The following is a 17,866-nucleotide window of genomic DNA, read 5'->3' as shown; positions in this document are numbered from 1 at the left end:
CAGCGCCCCCGCTGGAGCCAGAAAAGGTAAATATTGCACAGCCCGACAATTGTCGCCTGTGCATTCCATGGGCTGCAGCGAGACCGCCGTGGGTCACAGGAGGACTGGGGAAGCCCCAATAGGGTCCAGAGGCTTCCCCCTACTGAGGTGAGTACCCCACAGAGGAAAAAAAATTCAGTACAGGTTTTCTTTAAATGTAAGTGCAATATATTGTTTTTTGCGGAAATACGTAAATAAGGTTAATGTACCATAGGAGCGCTTGTTTTCATCTAGTTCAATTTAGTGCCTGGTACCACCCAGTTGAAGAGCAGTACCTAATGCATTTGACAAGAGGAATAACTCACAAATATAATCCAGTAGCGCAGGATAAAAATCTGTTTATTAAAAAGGTGTTTATGTTCTAGATAATGCCAGAATCCAAGCTTGGAGAGTCAGCAAAACAGAAGAATTTATCAAATAGCTGTAGGCAAATGTCCATGCTGACGACCAGAGTATTATAAATCTACTAGGAGTATGCAGTACGTTGAGAAGATCACCATCTCTAGTCAACGCATCCGTAGCAAGACATCCTTGTTATGCAGGATCTTTAAAAGCCATTACCACAGCCATTCAATCCCTTATATCAGTAGATGATGCTGTAGTTTTATTTTCCGATGTGCTGTAAAAATAATTTCTGCTTATAACTGAGAACTAGTAGTGCAGTAGTTAATATCTCAGGAGTTTGATGATCCAATACTGTACCATCCTTTGGCTTTGTAACCACTGAAGCAGATCAGACCTGAAATTTCTGGTAGAAGCCATTTGGCCACTGAAGCCAAAACATAATGCAGCTTCTCGTCAGAAAAAGCTGACTTCCAACGTGCAAATGTCCATCGACTCTGGAAGCAAAAGCTATGTGTATACTATCCAAGTGGCTGGCCAGTGTATTCAAATAGTGTGTTAAAGTGGACCTAAACTTGCACAAGAAAGAAGGAAAACAGAGAGAAATGCACCCTGTAGGCATTTAGAGAGTTTAGGCTGTTTAATTCCCCCTCATTTGTGTCTAATTACAAGTAATTTGAGTTCTCCCGTGTCACAACTGCCACAGTAGAGATGGTAGATATGGTCATCTGAAAGCACAGGCTATTAATGTCTGCTTCCATGAAGGTGGGTTATAACAATGCTATCAGCATACAGAGGCCGAATCTGCATATACTGCCCAGCCTCTGTTGCTATACCGATCCCCCCCTAAATCATCAGATGAGCTGTCGACACAGCCGGCTGTTTATCTCTGCATCTGTCAGTCTCGCCGCTCCCCCAATTCCTCCATTGCTCTGGTCCACGCCCACATCCTTTCCCTCGCCGCTGATTGGAGGGAAGGGACGCAGGTGGGGACCAGAGCTATGGAAGAGGCAGGGGAGCGGCGAGACTGACAGATGCAGAGATAAACAGCCGGCTGCGACACGCTGTGTGTCAGCAGCTCGGCTGATGATTTATGGGGGCATAGCAGAGAGCAGGGGTGCCTTAGGGAGAATCGGTATAGCAACAGATGCTGGGTAGTATAAGCATACCCAGCCTCTGTATGCCGATAGCATTGTTAGAACCCACCTTGGGTTCTCTTTAAAGGTTATTATGCTGCTGCGTATCTTTTAAAGCAGACAGGACGTTCTGAGTTCAGGTTCATTTTAAAGAGTAACTGTCAGGCTGCAGAAGCTAATTTAAACCTCTATTCTCCTGTGTTAAACAGTTTAGATGGAAGCCAAAAAGGCAATAGTGAAGATAAAAATCTCTCTTTCATTTGATGTGTGCTTATCAGCAAAGCTGTTAGACCCAAGCTCTTAAGAGGACGCAAGCCGCAAACCATACTGCAAAGCATTCTAGGGCCCTACCCTCGGCTGCTAATGAGAAGTTACAGGGTCAAGTAACAATAGCATGTAACTCAGTCCAGCGCACAGCACTGATAAATCTCCCAGTAGAGTACACTGCAGGAGTCCGCTATTGTTCCTAGCCACATGGCTAATTAATATTCACTGCAAACTAGTGTTATTCAGTATGAGCTTTTCTGTGATCAGGAAGCAGGGAGGACATGACGACACATTTGGCTTCATAGGAGACAGACAAACATGGAGCCTGCCATGAGCTGTCAGGAGCATCATTCTCTACATATACTATATAAAAATTCTGTGAAATCCAAACGTGGACAATGAAATGCATATGTAATGTAAGTACAGCCTATATTTAGCTACTGATATATGTGTTTATTTTCTCTGAGACCTAATACCTAACAGCTCCTCTTTAACTAATTAAGTGGTAGCATGTGACTAACCTGCTGCCATTGTTTGCCCTTTCTGGTTAAGAGAATTTTCACTCATTCCTTTGAAAGCTATGCAGAATTAGGGTAAATACAAGTACTTGGCATTCCAACTATGTATTAAACTGCAGGATAAACATATTAATCCAGTATATTGCTAGTTCTGATGTAATAGCAAACAGAAAATTCAAGTGGACCTGAACTCTTGCACAGGACAGAAGGAAAACAGAAATGCACCCTTTGTGTATTTAGAGAGTTTAGCCTGTTTAATTCCCCTCCATTTGTGTCTAATAAGTTGTAATTTGATCTCTCTCCTGTGTCACAATTGTCAAGGCAGAGATGGAAGATAAGCTCATTTAGGAGCACAGGATGTTAATATGTCTGCTTCAATAAATCAGGAAGTAGAAAAAGTGCAAATTTATTTTAAGATTTGTATAAGCTATAACAAAAATGTTTTTGTTTTAAGGTTATGCTATTGCGTAGCGTTGAGCAGAGAGGACACTCTAAATTCAGGTCCACTTTCAGCCTGGAATAAAACAAAGTACACCAAGTACTTTTTAATAAAAGAACTGATCAAGCCTTCTACACAGTATGCTTTCCCTAAATAGATACTAGCAATACATGCATGCCTGCTTGGCTGAAGTCACCACAACTTTATATAAAATCTAAAAACATGACTTGTCACATTGAACTGTTAAACCTGCCTCTTATAAAGGTTCTGGGTGCTTGTATAATATGTGAGATAGTATGGTTTTGTCCGTCAAGCCCCTGTTCCATAAATGCACTTGAAGGCCTGCAAGTTTATTATAATGTTGCGGCTGCTTTCAGCTCGATGTGCTGTAACTTGTATAAAAAAAAACCACACTTCAAGAAAATGTTTGAAGTAGAAACCTGCCTCTTATTGCAACAAGTAGTCCTATATTAATACGTGTGGGGTACTCAAAATAGGCACTAGGATTCGATACAAATTTAAAACTTAGAAGTTACATGATGCAGAAATCTAATGCCTGGTGCACACCATGCAATTTCACACCAGATGGGTCGAATCGATTATTTCAAACAGGTCCGATCTGATTTTTGAACATCTTCCAATTGATTTTGTATAGGATTGGAAATTTGATCAGAAAAACCATCTTGGGGTGTACAAGGCATCCCGAGGACCAGGGATTGTCAACGAGAAATAAAGAATTCCAAATTGATTCAGATTTGAGGGGTTTTTTTTAATGCAAGTTTAATCCGCTTGAAAATTGACCAATCTAATCCCAGAGCAGCTTCTTTCGATTGGTCCATTTTCATACTGCATAATCTCAAGATTTCTTTTGGACCATCCCTACTGAGGACATTATAGCCTCAGTGCTCTTTGCTAACAATTAAGACTGAAAGAGTTCATGCTAACACCTACAACAGCTGCTGGTTAGACACAGGACTACATGTTCCATAATCCCTAGTGGTGACTGCTAGATAGCTGAAGTTAGTTCATAGTTTTGTTGGCCTTTCCATGACCGCTAAATAACAGATTTTACCAAAGATTCACAAAAGCGGTTACTGCATGGAAAACCAAATTGGTACTTCTGTAATAGGCAGTAGACCAAGCAGCCTTTGAAAATCAGCTGCTCTGTTCAGTCGGTAGGAGAAGCACTGGATGAATTTTTAAAACACTAATGCCACGATCACAGTGGTGTGTTGTGGGGTAATGGTCCCTTTATAACTCAGCTTACTGCACTACAATGCACCACCTATGAAGACATTCACAGTGCTGCTAAACACAGTGTTCTCCCCAGAAATTTTTTCCAGCTGGGTTGCATGAAAAAGTAGCCAGGTGGGGCAAGATGAGAATGCAAGGCAAGTGCTTCTGTGAGCAATTCTGCTTACAACATAGGAGGTGGTGAGCCGATGACAGCCGGGTGGTCACCAAAACTAGCCGGGTGGAGCACCTGGCTAAAAGAGCCTGGGGAGAACACTGTAAACATGTGCATTAAAGGAGGAGCTATTAGCCATACTATCTCAGAAAAAACAAACACATACGTAGATAAATACCTGCTCTACTTACATTCCATATGTATTGCACTGTCCACGTTTTGATTTTAGTGATTTTTCTACAGCAAAGAAAATCCTTAGAATTTCCCATTTTAAGTGTGGCTATTTTGAAGCCAATTCTGATGTCATTTCCTCCCTTAGTCTCCTCTGCCTTATTTGCCCGCCCTTCACTATAGAAAGTGCATTGTCTCAGCATGAGGAATATTGGCCAGACAGGAAAAAGAGGTGTGGGTGGGGAAAACAGGAGGGAAAGAGGCTTCAGCCAAATTAGGCTGCATTAGTTAAGTCTGAGGGGAAGTACAGAAGCAAAAAAGGACAACCCAGCCCTGCAACTTCCTTTTTGTGTACCAAATTATGCATGTACCAAATAACAGTCAGGTAAACTGGGGAATTTTTTATCAACAAGAAAAGTAATAGAGATTTTAACTTTTGGATTGCCTTGTTAGCATCCTTATTACTTGTTTACCAGATAAAAATAAAGAACTGATTTTTTATTTTATACCTGACAGTTACTCTAGTAGGGGTTAAGGATAAATTTCATTGACTATGCTTCACTGAACCAAACAAAAAACAAGCATAACATGCGGTGACGCACTCCTGACCCATTGCATTCCTGCTATCACAGGGAACGCAACAGCCATTATGAGCATGGCCTTAAAGGGAACCTTTATTTAAAATAAACACATGAGGTAATTTCAAATGAACATTACATAGTTACCTTGCCATCAGTTCATCGCAGAAGCTCACCATTTTCTTCTGACAATGATGCCTTCCAATTCTGACAACTTTTGTCAGAACTGAAGTATATCAGTTGCTGTCAGTTATAGCTGAGAGGACGACTGATGTGCCAAGTAATGTCTATCTTTTCCTATGGCTCAAGTGGGCAATGTTACAGTTTAACAGTGTGCTGACCAGAAAGCTGTTATGGGGTAATGACCATTTTCAAAATGGAGGACGGAGAATTCCCTTGATCACAGTAGACAAACCGGATGCGGGAGAGGAGACAGATTGAGGAGTAGACTACACGGGAGGTAAGTATGACTTGTGTATGTTTATTTTGACTTTGAATTTTCAGTTCAGGTTTTCTTTAAACTTTGGTCTCAGTGGGCCAATTGAGCAACAGGTGAATAATAAAAGGTGGCTGCTGAGATGGAGGCAGGCAGTGGCAAAGCAGTTGGCCACAAAACTTCAGAAACACTTCAGCCAGCAGAGGTGTGGTGGAGTTTCTGACATTGATTTACGGGCGAGCAGGTGAATTACTGATCATAGCAACCTCCCGTCCTTGCAGCACTGAAACAGAGCTTTAAATTAAACACTTTTCAACCTTGGTCCTCTTTAAAGGGACTCCGAGCAGTAACTACAATCAAAGTCTGAACTTACCTGGGGCTTTCTCCAGCCCACCGTAGGTCGGGAGGTCCCTCGGCGGTCTTCTGGCTCTTCTCCCCTCCCCCCACCCCACTCAGAAATGGCTCCCGGCGACACTGGGCCCAAGTGCCGGGCTCCTTCTTCCGCAAAGATGTCATCAGTCATCATCACGGCGACCGGCGTGACAGTACGGTGCGTGCTCGATTAAACCGCGCATGCACAGTACTGTCACCCGGCCGCCGTGATGACACGAAGCGGCCGGCGTGGTGTCGACTGACGTCCTCTTTGCAGAAGAAGGAGCCCGACACTCGGGCTCAGTGTCACCGGGAGCCATTTCTGAGCAGGGCCTGGGAGACGAGCCAGGAGGACGCCAGGGACCTCCCAACCTACGGCAGGCTGGAGAAAGCCCCAGGTAAGTTCAGATTTTGATTGTAGTTACTGCCCAGAGTCCCTTTATGCTGCTTTCACAGTAAGAAGTTACAGCCGCACGTTATTGCAGCCTGTAACGCAGCCCACCGCATAGCAATGAAAAGTCAATGGGCTGTTTACAGTGCCCACGTTGCGTTACATTGTAACGCTTCACATTATTTCAAAGTGCTGCATGCTGTGCGTTCTACGCGGCTAGGCCGCGTTAGACTCTTTGCACATGCTCAGTAGTATTGGAGGAGGAGGTCCTCCTCCTCGGCCAGGCACATGGCTAATTAATATTCACTGCAGTCTTTACTTTCTGGAGCGCCGCTCTGTGCGATTGGCCGGCAGGACCACGTGATGCCGCATGCGTTCAAGAGTACGCATCACAGGACGTATGAAGAACCGCTTAACGCGGCTCGATCTGACGTCTAGCTTCTACCACACTATGCGTTGCGTTAGGAGCACGTTATGCGGCCTTAACGTAGCATCTAACGCAAAGTCTTAGTGTGAAAGTAGCCTTAAAGGAAGCTCCAATTATATTTTTCCCCAATGAAAAATGTCCTGAACTTTTACCACACGATATAAAAGCACAAATTGGTAGATGAAAACATTACATGTAGTCAGATGAAAGCATTTCAAACAATTAACTTTGAATGTTACAGCTGTGCTTTAAGCGGACCTGAACTCTTGCACAGGACAACAGAGAAATGCACACTGTATGTATTTAGAGAGTTTGGCCTTTTTAATTCCCCCTCATGTTTGTCTTATCACAAGTGGTAATTTGATCTCTCCCCTTTGTCACATGACTATGGCAGATAAGCTCATTTAAAGCACAGGATGTTAAGATGTCTGCTTCCATGAATCAGGAAGTAGAAACACTGGAGATTTATTTTAGGATTTTAATCAGCTGTAACAAAGAATTTTTTTTTGTTTAAAGGTCATCATGCTGTTGTGTATCTTTTAGAGCAGAGAGGAAGTTCTGAGTTTAGGTCTGCTTTAAAGACAACTGAAGTGAGAAGAATATGGAGGCTGACATTTCATTTTAGTCAATACCAGTTACTAGGCAGTCCTGCTGGTCGAATTGGCTGCAGGAGTGCCTGAATAACACCAGAAACAAGCATGCAGCTAATCCTGCCAGGTCTGACAATATTGTCAGAAACACCTGATCTGCATATACTTGTTCAGGGTCCACGGATAAAAATATTAGAGAGGATCAGCAGGACTGCCAGGCAACTGACATTGCTTAAAAGTAAATATGGCAGCCTCCATATACCTCTCACTACAGTTCAGCCACTTTCACGTATACTAAAATATATACCGTATGCATTATCATCCGTGCTACACCAGCTCAAACTTAAAAAAAAAAAAGTAACTCGTACAATAGAACACTGGAAGCCTATGGACAAGTAAGCAAGTCAGCAGCTTTCAACTACAGAGGAAAGTATATACGACCCCCCCCCATGTTTCCAGTCCACCATCTTCAAAAATTCTTACAACCTGTTTTTTGTATTTCCCCTTTGAAATCACAGCATACGTGCAGTCTATTACGTTTCTACAAGTAACTAGCTTCATATAGCAAAGTAAAATGTTAGCATTCCAGGGCATAATCCTTAGGTTTACTGATAAAAAAAAAACCTGTCTTGAACAATTACAGGCACACCGATTTCTTATTTTGCATTGTAATGCCCTTGTTCAGTTTTTGCAGTTAGGAGCCCACTACAGTGCCTTGTGATAGTGTACTGTATACACACAATCGAAATATTAAAGTTCCCTGCATAACCCAGCAAAAACATGCTACCACTTTATAAATATGGCTATTTACAGCATCGATCTGGCACCTACTTCTGCTTATTGTCAATAGGGCTGGCTCCTCAATTTACTGCAGGCTCCTGATTTGGATAGACTGGTTTCTAAACTTGTGTCCAGAATATTTTTCCCTGGTAATCAGCATCTGTCTTTTTTTCATGCATTACTACAGCAGTTCAGTATCATTTCTTTATGGAACTGGCTAGTTAAATCATTCAACTTACAGCAATTAAAGCTAATAATTATTATATCTAATAATGTTTATAGTAGAAGATCATATAACATGGTAGGGCTGTTTATTGAAAGTCTGCTTTATTGAATTCTGCAGACTTCCTAACACAACACATAATACACCTCATGTATGTTTGTAAGAATACGTCAAATTTAAAATATATGCAGGCATGTCCTGTAAAAGCAAAGTTTGCACAGAACTCATACAAAATGTTCAAGTGTGGAGAGGTTGCTCTTGTGGTGTATGAAGGCATTTACGTGGCATTGTATTTTCTTGCTATGGCAACTACAACCACAGCATAGGCAGATAAAGAATAGCACGAACACTGCAAGGCAGCTGTCCAGGACACAAAACAAAAAGATTTCCGCTTTACCTGGCATTCCAAAGGTACAGTTTTGGGTGTGATCTTGTTCAAACTGTTTAAAGGCCATCTTCAGGCACAGATCTAACAAGTACCCAGAGTGCTCAAATTTTCCCTTCGTATGAGATTATGCTTCTACAACTAAAAGTCTGACAACATGGCCTGAAGCTGCTGTGATAGAGGGTTTAAGGCTCTGTGGTTTACATTGTCATTTGGATTGCATAATCATGCTGTTCAGACTGAAAGGGCCCATTTCCACTGTGTGTACAGCTGTGCTACCAGACGCATCAGAATCCCTCAAATCCATGGCTATAGGGATTTAGATGCATTATGGGGAGGAGAAAAAAAAATGCAGTATGCACCCCTGATAGTTTCCCCACAGGCAAGTCAAACAACAGCCTATTTCAATAGGCTGCGTGTCTCGGTTCGAATTACATGCAGGAAATGCTGCAAATTCTGAGCCTGGGGCTCTAGCCACAGAACATGTTCACCTGCTGGACTCAAAAGCACCAGATCTGCAGCCATTAGGGCACGCTCAGTAGGCAGTAGCAGTGTTAGGGAGTTTGCCCAAGGTCTCCTTACAGAATAGGTGCCACAGCTGGACAGAGGCAGTAACAAACTGTTTAGGCTACAGCCTGTAACACTGATCGTTTAGGATGTTGGAAGTGGGCAGTATTTGGGCTCCTGACAAAGTAGTTAAAAGAGACTAACATAAAAAAGTGCCCCCAGGGGTACTTAAATTGGGGAGGGGGGGGAACTTCTGGATCCCATCGAGGCATCCATCCTCCTCCGTCCCATGGTGGCAGCACTGGACCCCCTCCTCCCACCCCCGCAAAAAATACAGCGCTGACAAATTGTGCTGTGGCACGGTAGCGGTGGAATCCAGGCGATTCCGCACCGCAATAGTGGAAACAAGCCTTTAATGAGAACCCGGGGTGGGATTTACTTATGCTAGTGGGGCACAGAGGCTGGTTGTGCACACTAACACCAGCCTCTGTTGCCCCATGGTGTGCCTCCAAGACCCCCCCCTGCGCGCCGCTATACCCCCCGCAGTGCTGGCGACACGCAGCATGTCGCCAGCACAATGTTTACCTCTCGCCTGTCTGTTAGCGCCGCTCCCCTGCATCCTCCGTATCGGTGCTACCCGCCCGCGTCACTTCCCTCCAATCAGCGGGAGGGAAGGGACGCGGGCGGGTAGTGCCGATACGGAGGAGGCGGGGGAGCGGCGCTAACAGACAGGCGAGAGGTAAACATTGTGCTGGTGACACGGTGAGTGTCGCCAGCACTGCGGGGGAGAGGGGGGTTATAGCGGCGCGCAAGGGGGTCTTGGAGGCACACCATGGGGCAACAGAGGCTGGTGTTAGTGTGCACAACCAGCCTCTGTGCCCCACTAGCATAAGTAAATCCCACCTCGGGTTCTCTTTAAGATTACAGCCAAAATAGCATCCTTCTTACATATGAAAATAAAACTGAATTTTGGTATAATTGTATTAAAAACTAAAACTCAAGGGCAATTTTGGATCAATGCCAAGCAGTCAACTATTGATGCCTAAAATTTGGTATTAGTCCATGTACCAGTTATGATAGCAAATATACAACGGAGATCAGCTGAAACTGAGCTGTAGTCTGTGTACCCTCCTGGAGAAAAGCTTTGCACTTTTAGTTTGGCTCTCTATATTGGAACAGAACTCCAGCTGAGACAGTCAATGCAATGCTAATATATCTGAGTTTCATGCAAATTGTATGCAGCTTGGAATTGGCCAAATTAAATGCACTTCCTGCCGATTGTGACTTATGAATGCAAGTGGAAAAACAGTTTCAATCAAATTTGCATCAAGTTGGACTGATTAGCATTCAACCAACTAGCTAGTGGATTTTATAAACCAACTTCAGAAGTAAGGGTTACAATGATTGAACAGTCATCTAACCATCTAATGTCTATACAAACTGCTAAGTCTAAAACTGATTCTTTTCACCGAAGCCTGAACTGGGCCATGAACCCGCCTCTAAAGCCATGTACACTGGTTTACTGTCATTTGTGGAACTAGATCACTAGCACTTGTTATCCTCTGGTGTACTGTCTGACAACTCCACACACACACACACACTGAATTTGCAGCATCAGCGTTTCTCTTTCACTGAGACGTGTCACAATGAACTAAGGCCCTATTCAAAAAACAGAATTGGTGTGTGATTTCTGTTTTTGTGAAATCATGGTTGCTGCAAATCTAATGCAAGTCAAAGGCAATTCATTTGCAAATTTTCTGCAGAAAAAAAAAAAATAAAAAAAAAAAGTTTGGCCAGCAGCTGTGTTTTTTTATGCAACGGACAACCGTTTCTCATCCAACGCAAGCAAGTGAAAACAATTATTGCATTCCAAATGCAAATTTAAAGTTTATTACATAAAACTTTATGTAAATTAACTTTATTTATAGGCACAAAAAAAATGGTATTCAGAGAGTTTGCAACAAAAAAAAAAAACAAAAAATAAAAACCACGCAGTATGGCCTGGTGCACACCAAAAACCGCTAGCAGATCCGCAAAATGCTAGCAGATTTTGAAACGCTTTTTCTTCTTTTTCTGTAGCGTTTCAGCTAGTATTTTGCGGTTTTGTGAAGCAGTTTTGGTGTAGTAGATTTCATGTATTGTTACAGTAAAGCTGTTACTGAACAGCTACGGTAACAAAAAACGCCTGGCAAACCGCTCTGAAGTGCCGTTTTTCAGAGCGGTTTGCGTTTTTCCTATACTTAACATTGAGGCAGAAACGCATCCGCAATCCAAAATCTGCAGCAGCCCGGGAGTATGCGTTTCTGCAAAACGCCTCCTGCTCTGGTGTGCACCAGCCCATTGAAATACATTACCATAGCGGATCCGCACCTGCAAGCAGATCGCAAACCGCAGCAGAACCGCTCTGGTGTGCACTAGGCCAAAAAGGTGGTTTGTAACAAACAAAACACAGAATTGCAAAAATATAAAAATAAATAAACTGATGGCTGCCTAACCCTTGGCTGAAATGCACCATCCTACAGCATCAGGTTTTCACAACAAAAAGATCTTGCAGCACACAGTATTTCAGAAACATATTTATTGGTGCATCTCCATCCTTTGGTAGACAGCACAGACTTCTGTAATGCAAAGTATAAACATGCACATCTTTGCTACCCAACAAATAATTTTCTATCAAACGTTTTGGTTACTGCTTATTTACAAGTGTATACAGTATAATCTCATTATAGTAAACTCCAAAGTAGGGGTGCACGGTTTCTCGGTTTTTAATCGAAACCGCGATTCTTTAGAAGACGATCTTCTGGTCGTCAGTATCTCGAAAATTGCGGTTTTCCGGCGCCCGCCCGCTTTGTGGACGTTGCACCTTATACCCACGCTGTGCGCTTTGCAGACGGATTCCCAGGACTCTCTGTTTATCCCCGGCTTACGGCTGGAGGGCAGTACCGACACACCGAGCTGTCAGTGGACGGGGAGCTGCAGGTGACGGAGGGCAGCTGGCTGCAGCTCCGCTTCTATGGCATCAACCTGCGAGCCGACAGCGCCCAGCTGCTGGCCTTCACTTAGGCGGGACTGGGCGACCAGGACAGGACAACCGCCACTGCGGGGTGAGCACTCAGGACCTGACGTGAAACCACACCAGGCTAAACGTAAGCGAGGAGGCGGCGGGCACGGCCGCTCTGCTCCACCTGGAAGTGCTGCCCCTGTGGAATACCCATCACTCGCGGGTGTATGCCCTGTGCTCCTGCCGGGGCCCCGGACTCTGCACCCAGGCCCTGACGGCCGCCTGTGGGTCCTGGAGGAACACGAGCCTCTCATGCCGATCTGGCTGCAGGCGATCGTCATTGCGGTGCTTCTCGCCCTGTTCGGCATCTTCAGCGGCCTGAACCTGGTGGCTGATGGCGCTGGACCCCATGGGCTACGGGTGGTGCAGCGGTGTGGCACGGACCGGGAGAGGAAGTATGCCGCCAAGATCGAATCTGTGCGCCGCCTGCTGTGCTCCCTGCTGCTGGTCAACACTACGCTCACCACCCTGCTGGACGAGCTGATCGGCTCCGGGCTGGCTGCTGTGGCCGCCTCCACCATGGGCATCGTGGTGCTGAGAGAGATTGTGCTCCCACCACGGCCTGGCAGTGGGGGCCAACACGCTCTTCCTCACCCGCTTCTTCAGGATTGTCACCTTCCCCATTGCCTATCCGGTGAGCCGCCTGCTGGACTGCGTGCTGGGACAGGAGATCGGCACCATCTACAATCGGGAGAAGCTCCTGGAGATGCTCAAGGTTTGTGTGTGTGTGGCCGATGTCCTGCCACCAGGAGGTGTGTGTCATTACACCTGCCCGCTCCTCATCAGGGGTCTCCTTGTTTTAAAAAAAAATAAAAAAAAAAATAAAAAAATAAAAATAAAAAAATCGCAATTTCAATTTTTTCCTAAAATCGTGCAGCCCTACTCCAAAGTACCAGGAAAAGTGGTATACTATATCAGAGGTTTAGTATATTTGTCCTAGAAACGGCCCAGCATGCACTGGTACATTCTCTGCTGCAAGGTTAAGTATACCTTACGGCTGCATAGCCAGGCTGGACAGATCACTGGTACAGTATCAAGGGGTCCTTACAAATTGTGGCAGTCACTGAATAAGAGGCACCCACTCTCCATGTGAGTAACTCCAATACCTCCGCAGGTGGGACTTGGCACACACCTTTCCACTCACTGTTTAGCAGCGAGTAGGTCCGCTCTGATGTGCACTACAAGTGAAGATAGCCTGTACTGTGCTCCACACACTACCAGGAGCATCATCCCTAACAAGGGAAGAGAGGACCAGGAGGGCCATGGGAGGATTGTGCAGATATTTTTATTGGTGAATGCAAAGTGGAAACGCTGCATCCTCTTATTTACGTTAAAGTGGACCAAAGATAAACGTTTACTCATTTCATAATTGTGTTCCTTTCATATAGTTTATAGGGCATTCCTCAAGCCAAATACTTTTGTTTTAATACTCTAATTCCCTATAAACTAAACAAGCCTCACCCACACCTTTTTAGGGAGCCTTGGCATTCTCAGACCCATGTAGCAAGGGCTTATGGGAGATCAGTCTGGGCAAAAGGAGGAGGAGGTTACTAGCCAGAGATTTCAGAAGCAGAGGGGAGGAGGAGAGGTGATTGAGCTGAGGGCTGCAGATGCTATCAGCTTGCCTGTGACAATGTGACAAACAGAACATGGCTGCCCTCGTATCACAGGAAGAAATATTCATATACTTTTGAAGCTGTTCGCAGCTAGACTTGCTGTGTAAACTATCTAAACTTTAGATAAGATATATAGACCAGTTACTTGTCTGTCAGTTTTTCATCTCGGATCCGCTTTAACATTTCTCTTTTTTCCCCAGACTGCTTTGTACAGTACTGTATATCCAGCTCCAGTGCCACTCTTGTCTTACAAATGTTATCAGACATCAGCTCACCTGCAACCAGCCTGAACAGAGCAGCCGTCCATCGGTTCACACTAACATGCGCCACTCACTGTTTACCATATCTAGAGTCAGTGTTACATAGGGGGCCAAAAGACGTGTTTACTATAGCAGACGTTTTATTATATACAGGTTTACTATACCAGGGGTTACTCCCATAGACTTACAATGGAGATTGGCCAGGACCTGGAGCAGTAGTTTACTATACCCTTTTTTATTATAACGAGATTATACTGTACTTCGTGATTTATGGCTGTAAATAAGCATAGAGAATTCAAGCCACCAATCAGGCTATGAGAGGAGGGAGCAGCCATTAAAATGAGGAAGGAGTTAAAGGACATTTGAGGCGAAAATAATCTAATGAAATAAATGATTGTCTATTTTCTCCTAAAAATTGCAGTTTTATTTTACCGTATGCTTAAATCTACTTAACCTCCCTGGCGTTCTGATTCCCGCAGCCCTGAGGCCGCGGGAACGTTTTGTGCACATTGTTTTTTAAATTTATCATGTAGCTAGCCTAGCGCTAGCTACACGATTCCCCCTCCCTGCGGCGTCCCTCCCATCCCTCCGGCGCAATCACCCGTCTGGAAATGCCGTTCTGAACGGGATTTCCAGGAAGGCTTCCCCCATCGCCATGACGACACGTCGTGACGTCACAGGGAGACCCGATCCACCCCTCAGCGCTGCCCGGCACTGATTGGCCAGGCAGCACACGGGGTATCGCCTGGAGCGGCCCTGCATCGTGGCGGATCGGCGGCAGCCAGACAACACGCAGCAAGCAAAGTGCTTGCTGCGCATTTTAATAAATGTATTCAAATCGGCCCAGCGGGGCCTGAGCGGTGACCTCCGGCGTCTCTGGACGAGCCTAGCTCGTCCAGAACGCCAGGGAGATTAAGTTTTAACTGTTTTATTGTTTTTGCTCAATGACACATTCATTGAAGTATGCCAGAGCTAGAAATCTATGAACTACTGACCCTTTTTATCGGTTTCCTGCTTTCAAAAGACATTTTCTGCTAGGAAAGTGTTTTATAGTTGTAATTTCTTATCAGTGAGGGTCACACTGTAGTCACTTCCTGTCTGAGTCAGCCACTTACATACCTGATATTTAACTCTTTCAGGCAGAGAAATAAAAAAAAAAAAAAAAAAAAAAGGAACACAGCATAGTTGTGTGCTATGCACTGTACACATACCCTCATCTATCTCATGTCACCTCGGGTATCCTTTAAGGCTCTGCTTCCGCAGTTATAACGTGTCATGAAGGCTACGGACATCTGACCAGCCTCAGCCTTGTACTATAGCCCAATGAATTGAGTAGTGATCACTCCAGGGTTGTCCTTTTAAAGGGATACTGTAGGGGGGGGGGGGGGGTCAGGGGAAAATGAGCTGAACTTACCCGGGGCTTCTAATGGTCCCCCGCAGACATCCTGTGTTGGCGCAGCCACTCCCCAATGCTCCGGCCCCCTTCTGGAATTTCTGACTTTAAAGTCAGAAAACCACTGCGCCTGCGTTGCCATGTCCTCGCTCCCGCTGATGTCACCAGGAGTGTACTGCGCAGACACAGACCATACTGGGCCTGCGCTGTGTGCTCTTGATGACATCAGCGGGATCAAGGACACGGCAACGCAGGCGCAGTGGTTTTCTGACTTTAAAGTCAGAAATTCCAGAAGTGAACCGGAGGCGGGGCCGGAGCATCGGTGAGCGGCTGCGCGGGCACAGGATGTCTGCGGGGGACCATTAGAAGCCCCGGGTAAGTTCAGCTCATTTCCCCCCGACCCCCCTACAGTATCCCTTTAAGTCTGTACGAGGCTTACAGTGGATAGCAAGTAGGGATTGTAGATGAGGCAGAAAAGGGACAATTGATGCCAGTTGGGATTTTGCAGCTAGCAACCAGCAGGACAAGCTGTGCTGATCCTAATGGCATGTTTTGTTTATTTTTTGCTTGACTGATATAATCCTTGTAAGCAGCAACAGGTCCCATTTTCCATGTTAACTTATGGTCAATGAGATGCTAAAAGTTCTAGCTAGAATGCTTTTCAAAAAGGAGTCAAATTTAACAAAAAGGTGTTGACTTGCCCAGATCAAACTAGTAGAAAACTACTGCTTATTCTACAGATTACCTTCCTTCCCACAGCAATCACATCCTAGATAACATGCTTACATCACAGTTAGGTATATAGACACGTCAGATTTTTCCAAACGACTGGTCGCTTGGATGTCAAATCGGGTGTGTGTACGGTCGGTCGTTCAGCTGATAAGACTGGATTTCAACAATCAGCTTTGCAGATCGTTCTAATACAGTCTTATCAGCTGAACGACCGACCAAACGCCCGATTTGACGTTCAAACGTCCAGTCGTTTAGAAAAATCTGACGTGTGTACGACCCTTGAGGGCCCATTCACACTAGAGCGTTTTGCCGCGGTTTCTGCAAAACGCTCAAACGCTAGCGCTTTTTAAAAGCGCTAGTGTAAAGAAACCCTATCGGTCCTTTCTTACTTGGGCAATTTGCGCTAATCACCGCAAATTGCCCAAAAACGCCAAAGCATTGCCTGCACCATTTTCAGGCGATTTCCTGGTGATCACGTTTCAGTGCTATAGAAGCCCTAAACGCTATCGCGGCAAAATCACAGCAGTGTTCAGTGATTTTTCCGCATGAAATCGCAGGAAAAAAAGAAAAAAAAAATCACTCCTGCAAAAATCGCCAGCGTTTTGTAAGTGGGAATGGGGCCTTAGGCTAGGTCCACACTGGTCCGTTCAGGATCGGATCAGTTTTCCTAAATTCTCTAAACCCCCCGTTTTTGCAGAAAATGCATTTTTGCAGCATAGAAAGTCCGTGGAAACGTATGCCCAGTCATGGGGGAAAGGTAGCCCCCATGCTGGAGGGGTATAGCAGACGGGAGGGGGTCAGCGGGACCCGGGTGCAGGAAGGAGGGCACATCCCCCCTCCCCGCTGACACCCCTGTCATTATTTGCATTTTGAGATAAACATGTTACTGTAGCAGAAAAAAAACTTCCCAAATTACAGTTGGCATAACAATTCAAAGGCACAAAGGTCATGTATGGAAAAAAAAACCGGTTTACATATATATTTGGGGCACTACATATTTTGAGGATTTTTTTTTTCTGGATGTTATAACCCCCTTTAAAATTAACAAAGTGTCACTCGTGCTTTTTAGCTCCTGAACTAAAACAGATCTGCACTAAATTTCCACAAACTTTATACCCTCTGGATATGCCAGTTTATCCTCAAACCCCATTACTGTAGTAGATAAAACTAAACCTGAACTAACATTTTCATTTTAACATTAATCTAGCTAATCTCTGCAAATTCTGAACCTAGCATAACTTGTATTTGGATGCACTTTTCTAACTAAAGAGTCAGTTTCTACTATAAAACTAAAGATAGGTGTAAGACACAAGAAAAGTGTGACAAATATATGCCTGATCAGATTAGTGAGCAACTATCAAATAGCGTCAGTAACCATCTGTTCGGTAAATAAAAGGCATCCAAATCTGATAAACTGAGTGAAATTTGGCACCTGCTAATTTGTGCGGTCTATAGACACGGGCTCCTGTTGTACAGTTAACCTTCCATAGTGAGGGAGAGTGGAGAAGGCCACAGATTCTTGTCCATTCTTACCACTTCTTTGTAGTAGGAGGGGACCATGTAAGCCTACCCTGATCATACATTAAATATACAAGGTGGCTTAGCGCTCTCGCCTTGCAACGCTGGGTTCCTGGTTTGACTCGCAGCCAGGTCAACATCTGCAAGGCGTTTGAATGTTCTCCCTGTGCGGGTTTCCTCCCGCATCCCAAACAGATGTTAATTGGCTTCCCCCTAAATTAGCCCTAGACTAATTAATTCTGTGGTCCCTGTAAGTGACAGGACGTGGGCTAAGCAC

The 17,866-nt window shown here is 44.7% G+C and overlaps 1 protein-coding gene across 6 annotated transcripts in view; it reads right to left on the bottom strand.

Moving 5' to 3' along the window:
- Positions 1–17,866, bottom strand: part of LOC137529059 (integrator complex subunit 6-like) — a 163,471-nt gene that overhangs the window by 103,394 nt on the left and 42,211 nt on the right. The gene's annotated exons all lie outside the window — the stretch shown is intronic.

Source organism: Hyperolius riggenbachi, chromosome 8 (assembly GCF_040937935.1).
Source record: "Hyperolius riggenbachi isolate aHypRig1 chromosome 8, aHypRig1.pri, whole genome shotgun sequence".
Classification (NCBI taxonomy): Eukaryota; Metazoa; Chordata; class Amphibia; order Anura; family Hyperoliidae; genus Hyperolius; species Hyperolius riggenbachi.
This window is presented reverse-complemented; position numbering and strand designations above follow the sequence as displayed.